Raw genomic sequence first — 8,477 nt, 5'->3', positions numbered from 1 at the left:
AACTAAAAATTATTTTAAATCAAATTGTACACACCTTTTTGCAATTTTTCAGCCGACTTCTTCTTGCCCTTTCCTTCTATTTAGCTTGCTTATTCTTCTACACAACTGCCTCATTCTGTGCTTGGAGTATACCATAATATCATCTTTCTCATTATACTGAACTACTCTAGATTCCACTACCAACTTTCATGCCTTCTTGTTTTTCTGCATTTCATCATCCTATTTGGTTTCAGAGGATTCAGTCTCAACTTTGCTTCCTTTAGAATATATTGCATCTTCCAAGTCCTCTGCAACCCTCCCAGTCTCACCAGTCTCTCTCTCCACCATATCAAGCCGTCCTTGTGTCGCATCTACCGCTTGGTCATCATCTTTTATCTCATTAGCCAATTCAACGTTTTCAGAACAATGACATGGACAACTTTCCTTCGTATGTTCATCCGCATTATTCCTTACCCGAACTCTTGCACGACACCCTTCTCCCATATGCCTTCCTTCAATAGCATCATAAGCATCATACTCAGCTACAAAACCCACTCTCAATCTGTCTTCTACCAAAGCTCTAGTTGCCCACAGGAATTAGCGTCAACAGCCCCACGTCCTCCCTTCATACTATTGCTATTAATTTTCATCTCAGCCACCATCCCAGTCCTACCATAATCCCAGGATTCAGTTCTATCTGAATTAGCATCCTCATTACTTGCTGCAAAACCCGATTGATAAGCCCTTAGCACACCAGAATTGATTGACCTAACTGTTGTTCTTGCTATTTTCAAATTTAAAAAAACGTTTCTCCACTCATTCAAATCCTCATGTTGAATTACAACTTTACCCTGTCGTTGATCCTCCTCCCTAACTGTCGTCGCCATCAAATCTGCTGCTGCATCTCATTCCGACAGCTACGTATTATTGCTATTACCACCCTCGTGATTTTCAGGATCTCCCATAGCATATTTTCCTCCCATAAAGAACCCATCAGTGCCTCCCAACACATCCTTCATCACACAAGACTGTAAGCCATCGACTTCAGTTCCCGCTTTCTTTACGAACACATCGAATCCAACTGTGCCTACAGTAATGTGTACCCATTCATGAATGACCTTGAACATGCATGTGTCAATCTACACTCGTCCAACACTAAATGACTGACATGATTTTGTTGCATCGTCACAATTCACCACCTCACCCCACTGTTCACCGATTGTATGGATGCAGCTTCTGACTAAGCATGTAACAGTACTCCAAAACACTCGAGCCACACCCTTCTAGTTTCAATTCGCATCGTTCATTCTCCTCCCACCTCCACGCCCTATGGAAAAACTTCAACAGGCCGTTCCTGTTAAGTGCGAGCGCCGCTTCCATACTGCGAATGTTATCAAAGGTCAGTACTTTGTATGCCCCCATCTCACAAACCTTGACCATGTGAGGCCGTTCCTTACGAGCTGTCGCATTCAACAAACCAAAGTCTATAGATGTCATCATGGTACTGATAACACTCTTCTGTAACCAGCTCAAATTAGTCTCTAAATTTTCGAGAGTTTTAACTTCAGACTAATCTCTTATAAAAAAAAATACCAACTAAGTTTTTTTCAATAACAAATAATAGACAAATTATGTTCTTTCGTCAATGGATAATTCCAAACAAAATGAGATTATCAATATATTTTGTTATTATGTGTTTTAGTGTTGTGGTATGTGTAAGGAAACAATATTTTAGATAATAAAATATTTATTATTTTCTGACTTTTTGTATTATTCTTTTTAAGATTTCTCTATTTATAGTATTTTTTAAAATTAAATAATTTAAAGTCAAAATTCTAAAGAACCTAATGATTATTTTACTTAAAAAAGAAATAAAACACTATACCGCCTTAGGGATTATGAGATGAGATGATTATAATAAATGACTACATAAGCTAAATTCACTGTATGATGTGCACCTCTTTTTCCACAATCCCACGGCACCAATTCTTAATAATATTCAAAGATACCATCCAAATCACGAGTTAAACCCCAAAATGATCCATGAGATTAGTGTCATGCACTAAAATCGTTCCTGAGATTCTAATTGCATCAATTACGTTCCTAAGATTGAAAAAAATGCACCATATTAGTCCCTAACCTATTTTTCATTAACGACGTGATGACATGGCATGATAACATGGACTGTAAGTGACACGTGTCACTTCATAATTTGGCCACGTGTAATGGTATGATGATGTGGTAACCAGTGACACGTGGCATGCTGACGTAGATGGTTGTGCCACGTGTCACAATATTATTTGCCCACGTATCCGTTTGTGCCACGTGTCGCAACAGTATTCGTCCACGTGTCATCCATTATGTCATCATTGTATATGCACTAAATTAGTCCCTCACTTTGCATTAAGTGACTCATTTTAGTCCCTGAAATTGAATGCCGTGCACCAAACTGGTCCCTTCACCAATTTTTTCTCATTTTTTTAAATTTAAAATTTTAATATCTTGGATACACTAATTTCAATTCTATTTTTTCATATATCGTTTAAATATAAGTGTTTTCATAAAAATTTTTAAGATTTTACTTTTTAGTTTTAATTATATAATTTTTTTATATGATTGATTAGACACATTTTTTCATAAAAAATATGTATTTTTAACAATAAATTAATAATTAAAATAAAAAATTTTTCTTATGAAATACACGTTTTCGTTATGTGTAAATGAGCTAGATTGAAGGCACTTCAAACACCCTCACTACCATCTTTGACCTCTGCAGTCTAGACGAAAGAGGTCGGAGATGGTAATGAGCGAAGCTTGAAATGCCTTCACGTCAACTCCAAGACGGTGGTTATTAGGGGTATCCGCAAGAAAAAAATATTTTATAAAAGTATTGAAAGAGGTCGGAGATGGTAGTGAAGGTGCTTGAAAAGCCTTCACGTCAACTCTAAATCGGCGGTTAGGATATTCGCAAGAGAAAAAATATTTTATAAAAACACTTTTATTTGAAGAACATGTGAAAAAAGTAGAATTGAAATTAATGCATTAAAAATATTGTGAATTTTGAATTTACAGAAAAAAATGAGAAAAAACTGGTGAAGGGACTAGTTTGGTGCACGACATTCAATTTCAGGGACTAAAATGAGTCACTTAATGCAAAGTAAGGGACTAATTTGGTGCATATATAACGATGACTGATGAACGGTTTTCTTGACGGTTTAGAATTTATCCAATGAAGTCTCGTTGTGAAGTATAGTTTCCAAACCAATCAAGAATTCTTTCATGCAAAAAGTGTTTGTCACTAAAACAAACCCCTAAATTTATAAACTGAAGTATTCGAACCTCGGGTCGTTCTCCCTAGGAATTGTAATGAGGTGGTTTGTTATTGGTTGTGAGTTATTTTGGGATTTTAAGATTTTGTACAAGAAATATAAATGGCAAAGAAAATAAACTAACAACTAACAAAGCTCTTGGCAAGATATGAGAACTAGAAATCCTATCCTAGTTACCCTTCTCAATTGTGATGAGAATTGTTCATTGCTCCCACTTAGTTAACCCCTAACCATGGAAGAAAGTCAAGTGGATGAATCAATTTGATTCCTCAAGACCTAATCAACTCCTAAAGGAAAGACTAGCTTTAGAGGCATTCAAATCAATTAGCAATCTCTAATTATCAATCAACAAAAGAATTAGATAACTCAAGAGTCACTGATCACTCTACCTAGGCCAAGAGAAACAAAATCTATACAAAAATCCAACCAAGCATTTCATCAAACACTCGGAAGGCACAAAGAAAAAGTATAGCAAATCACAACAAGAATGAATTCTAGCTACAATTGAATACAAGGAATTAACAACAACAATCAAGGAAATCACAATTATCATGAACTACCTCAAATTACATTATTAAAAGGGAATAAAAGAAACAACAATCTATCCAAAATAAAGTGAAGAATCACAAGAATTAAAGTACATAACTAGAGAGAGGAAGAGGAGAAGATTAAGAATTGGCAAAGGAGAATTGAATCAAGGCATGAATTAAACCTAGATCTAAGAAGAGAGATTAACCCTAACCTAATCCTAATCCTAGAGAGAAGTGAGATCTTCTCTCTCTAGAACTACTCTAAACTAAAGCTATGACTAACTTCTAATCTAATTTTCTCTCCCCTTTAATCCTTGATCCTTTTATTCCTTTCTATCAGCAATTGGCGCCAAAAAAATGGGTTCAGAAAACCCCTCAAAATCGCCAGGCACGTGTTGCCTTAATGAAGTCATGTGCAGACATCGACGCGTGCGCGCACGGTACGCGTGCGCGTACCTGGCTGATTCCGCAATGTGCGCGCGAGCGCCTTGTGCGCTTGCGCGTGCTTGTCCTCATGCTAAAATAAGAAGGAACTAAGGGGTATGACATTTATTAAATGCAATTAAACTATATGAGTCCTATCTATATGCAAATACCTAAAGCAAATGGAAATGCTTAGTTCAAACAAATCAATTCCCAAGAGACATGTATAAGCACAATAGCTAGGCAATAGGAATTAAGCCCAAACCACAATTGTATTGAAATATCAAAAATCCGAACTTGCAAGAATATAAATAAGATGGGTGAACACATGTATTTGAACTTTTGAACCCTCACCGGATGTGTATCCGCTCTATTCACTCAAGTGTTTAAGGGTTAATTTACTCAATTCTCTTCTAGTCAAGCTTTCCAAAGTTTGATTTTCTTCTAACAATCAACACTTATTCAATGTATGCATAGATTCATCATGAGGTCTTTCATTTAGGTTGTAATGAGGTTAGGGTCAAGGTAGGATCATTTATGGTTAAGTGGGCTAGAGTTTAGATCTTTGACTAGTATAGACTTTCCCGCCTAACTATATAATAACCTATACAAATTCAAACTACTCTAACTACCCATTCTTCACCCCTTTTTTTTTCTTACATATTCATGCATCTTATTTCTTGATTCATAACACTTATGCATTGATTCCCTTTTTGTTGAACTTCACCTTGGGGCATTTTGTCCCCTTTTATTTTTTTTCATTTTATTTTTCTCTTCTCTTTTTTTCTTTTTTTTTCTTTTTTTCATACTTTGTACGAGGACATCAATTGCATAAGGTTTTATACATTCACTCAATACATGAGTATGTTCCCAATTCCTAAATATGGAAGTGTACTACCCCTTTTTATCCCATCCAATGTTCCCAAGCCTCACCAACTTTGAGTAATAAACACTCTCACTAGTCTAGGCTAATCAAAGATCCACACAAGGACTTTTCATTGGTTTTCCGCCTTGGGCTTGTAATGTGCTAAAATGAGAATAAGTTGGTTAAGCATAGGCTCAAAATTGGCTGACAATGGAGAGTAAAAAGGTAGGCTAATTGGGTAAGTGGGCTAATGAAATAATGGCCTCAATCATACAAATGCATGAATACAAGAAATAAATGGACATATAGAATCAAGCAAATCAAGGATCACAATCATAGAAAGAGAACAATTGCACACAAGAATGAAAAATAAGTGGTTATAAAATGTAACCACATCAATAGGCTCAAGTCTCACAAGCTTGTGTTCTTAATTCAATACATGCTTCACAAAGTATGAAATTCAAGCAAGTTGCACCAAAAGTTTCCTTCAATCAATTGGGTTGGTGCCCTATGTCCTATAATTAAAATTCTTGGAAAATCTCAATATTTGACTACGCATTGTTGTGATTGAAAAATTCAAAAATTTTCCTTAGTTTACCCTTTTCTTTTTCACTTAAGAACCTCTAGAATCACCACAACCATATCAAGATTACTCCCAAGAACCACCTCAATACTCATCATCTCCATACCTTTACCAAGAAGAACCACCTTCCTACCATGAACCCTCCCTCTAAGATGAACCTTCCTACTCACCCCAAGCCCCAATAGACGATCCTCTCACTTTGTTACTTCAAGGACAAGAAGCTATGAAGCAGGATACACTTGAGTTTGTGACCAATTTGACCAAGGTGGTGCACACTTTAGTCCACCAATATTTGAATACTCGAGGTGCTTCCGTAGCCACATGTGGAACCGCAAAAGAAGAGCAAAGCATGAAGGAGAGATTGGAAACTCGGTGGGGGATGAGAAATGCCATTTTGTGTTGGAGCAACTAGAGGAAGCTATAATCATTGAAGAAAAGGAAGAAGTGGTTGAAGATTTAGGAGATATTAAAAGTCCAAGGGAATGTAGCACCATGGAGCACTCTTCCAAGGAGCTTGATATTGAAGTTGAAGAAGGTACGCAACCTTTAAGGCATACCATCGTTGGAGACTTGGAAGAAGTTTATCAAGAGATGGATTCAATCATGGATGAATTTCTCTCTACAATGGAATCTTCTCCCATTGGACATGAAGTTGAAATTATAGAAGAGTGTGCACAACCTCCCATATCCTTGGTGAGCAATGAGAAAGAGAGCTACCAAGAGGAAAACGTTGGCACGGTGTATATTGAGATTGAAGACTATAAAGAGGTTGATCAAAAGATGGATTTAGTCATCAATGAATTTCTATCCAAAATTGAATCACCTCCCATTGGGCAAGAAACTGAGGTTCTTGAAGACAACACCAAGCCAAGTAAAAGGGAAATGGTTGAAATTAAAGAAATTTGTCAGGAGGTGGAAATACACAAAGAAGAGTACAAGGAAGCAGACCTTGCATTGTCTAAGTGCGGGGAGGTATCCCTTCCCAAGTTACCATCCAATACAACATTTAAGTGGGTAAAATCTCGATCTCTAAGCTTTAATTTCTCACTTGAATATGGTTTGATTGAGAATAATGGACAACTTAGAGCTCTTTGTGGACTTAAAGGAAAAAGAGAATTGTGTAGTGGTTGCAAGTTAGAAATTAGGCTCATTAAGGTCAAAGTTTCAAGGCATAGGAACGATGATTGGAAGACTACCACTTTGCATGGGTCTCAAAGGAAGGCTTGGTATATTAAAGAGAATTCTATATGTCTACCACCCGGAAGGAAAAAGTATGAAGATCAAATTGAAGACGGGTGCGAGGATAAGATATGGGACCCCGGCTTGCTAGGTGAAGACCAACTATGGGGACTCATATCTTGGGTAGAACTTTGCCCAAGCTTGACGAAAATGGTTGGAAATTCTCATCACAATTGAGAAGGATAACTAGGATAGGATTTCTAGTTCTCATATCTTGCCAAGAGCTTTGTTAGTTGTTAGTTTATTTTCTTTGCCATTTATATTTCTTGTACAAAATCTTAAAACCCCAAAATAACTCACAACCAATAACAAACCACCTCATTACAATTCCTAGGGAGAACGACCCGAGGTTCGAATACTTCGGTTTATAAATTTAGGGGTTTGTTTTAGTGACAAACACTTTTTGCATGAAAGGATTCTTGATTGGTTTGGAAACTATACTTCACAACGAGACTTCATTGGATAAATTCTAAACCGTTCATCAAAAAAATGGGGCACAATGGAGAAAACCTATTGTTGGTTGAGTTTCATCCTCAACTATGACTTGTGGTGTCTCCTTTTCCACTACCTCTTCTATATCTATTCTCTCCTCTTCTTGAGTGATTGTGATGGAATTTGAATCCTTTGCTCCCTTCTCTTTTAATTGTGTTCCGGATCTCAGGGTGATGGCATTGATGCCCCCCTTAGGATTGGGTTGAGGTTGAGAGGGAATGACGCTTTGGATTGGGGGTTGAGGAGTGGGATTTGATGATGTGTCCATTCGTGCAAGAAGAGCTTGTAGTGTAGAGGTGAGGCCAGTGAGACCGGAGGCAAGTGTGTTTTGTAGTTCCTTTTGGCCTTGGATGATGGTCCGGAGTGTTTCATCTTGGTTGGAGGGGGCGGTTGGATATGTGAGTTAAGGAGCTTGTGATTGGTTGGGTGGTGGTCTTTGATGTGGTGGTTGGTATGTTTGGTAGTTTCTTTGTTAGTTTTGTTGGTTGTATGGTGGGTTGTGTTGGTTGTATGGTGGCCGGTTTTGTGAATTGTTGTTCCATCTTTGACCTCCTCCATTGTTGTTGTTGTCCCTATTTCCTTGTTGATGATTGTCTCTCCAATTTTGATTGTGGTACCCACTCCCTTGATTGTAGCTTCCTCCTTGATAAGGGTTCCCTTGGTTAGGATTACCACCTTGGTCGTACCCTTGATTTGGGCGGTCATAGAAATTGTGGGTAGCCGCCAAAATGTTGTCCTCTTGAAGGCTTGGGCACTCATCCGTGTAGTGGGAATAGCAAGAACAAATGCCACATACTTTTTGAGGGACCAATTGTTGATTGTGTTGTTGAGGGGGTGGAGAGTGTTGTTGATATGGTTGAGGTTGAGGTTGAGGTTGAGGTTGTTGTGGTTGTTGTTGGCTCAATTGGAGTTGCCTCAAGACGGATGTCATTTCGCTCAAGGATTTGGTTAGAGCGGTGGTTTCACTACTAGTGGATACCTCATTCACGGTTCTTGGGCGGTTAACTCTTCGTCTCATATGTTGATTGGATTCGGCT

Source organism: Arachis ipaensis, chromosome B05 (assembly GCF_000816755.2).
Source record: "Arachis ipaensis cultivar K30076 chromosome B05, Araip1.1, whole genome shotgun sequence".
Lineage (NCBI taxonomy): Eukaryota > Viridiplantae > Streptophyta > Magnoliopsida > Fabales > Fabaceae > Arachis > Arachis ipaensis.
Note: the sequence above shows the minus strand (reverse complement) of the source record.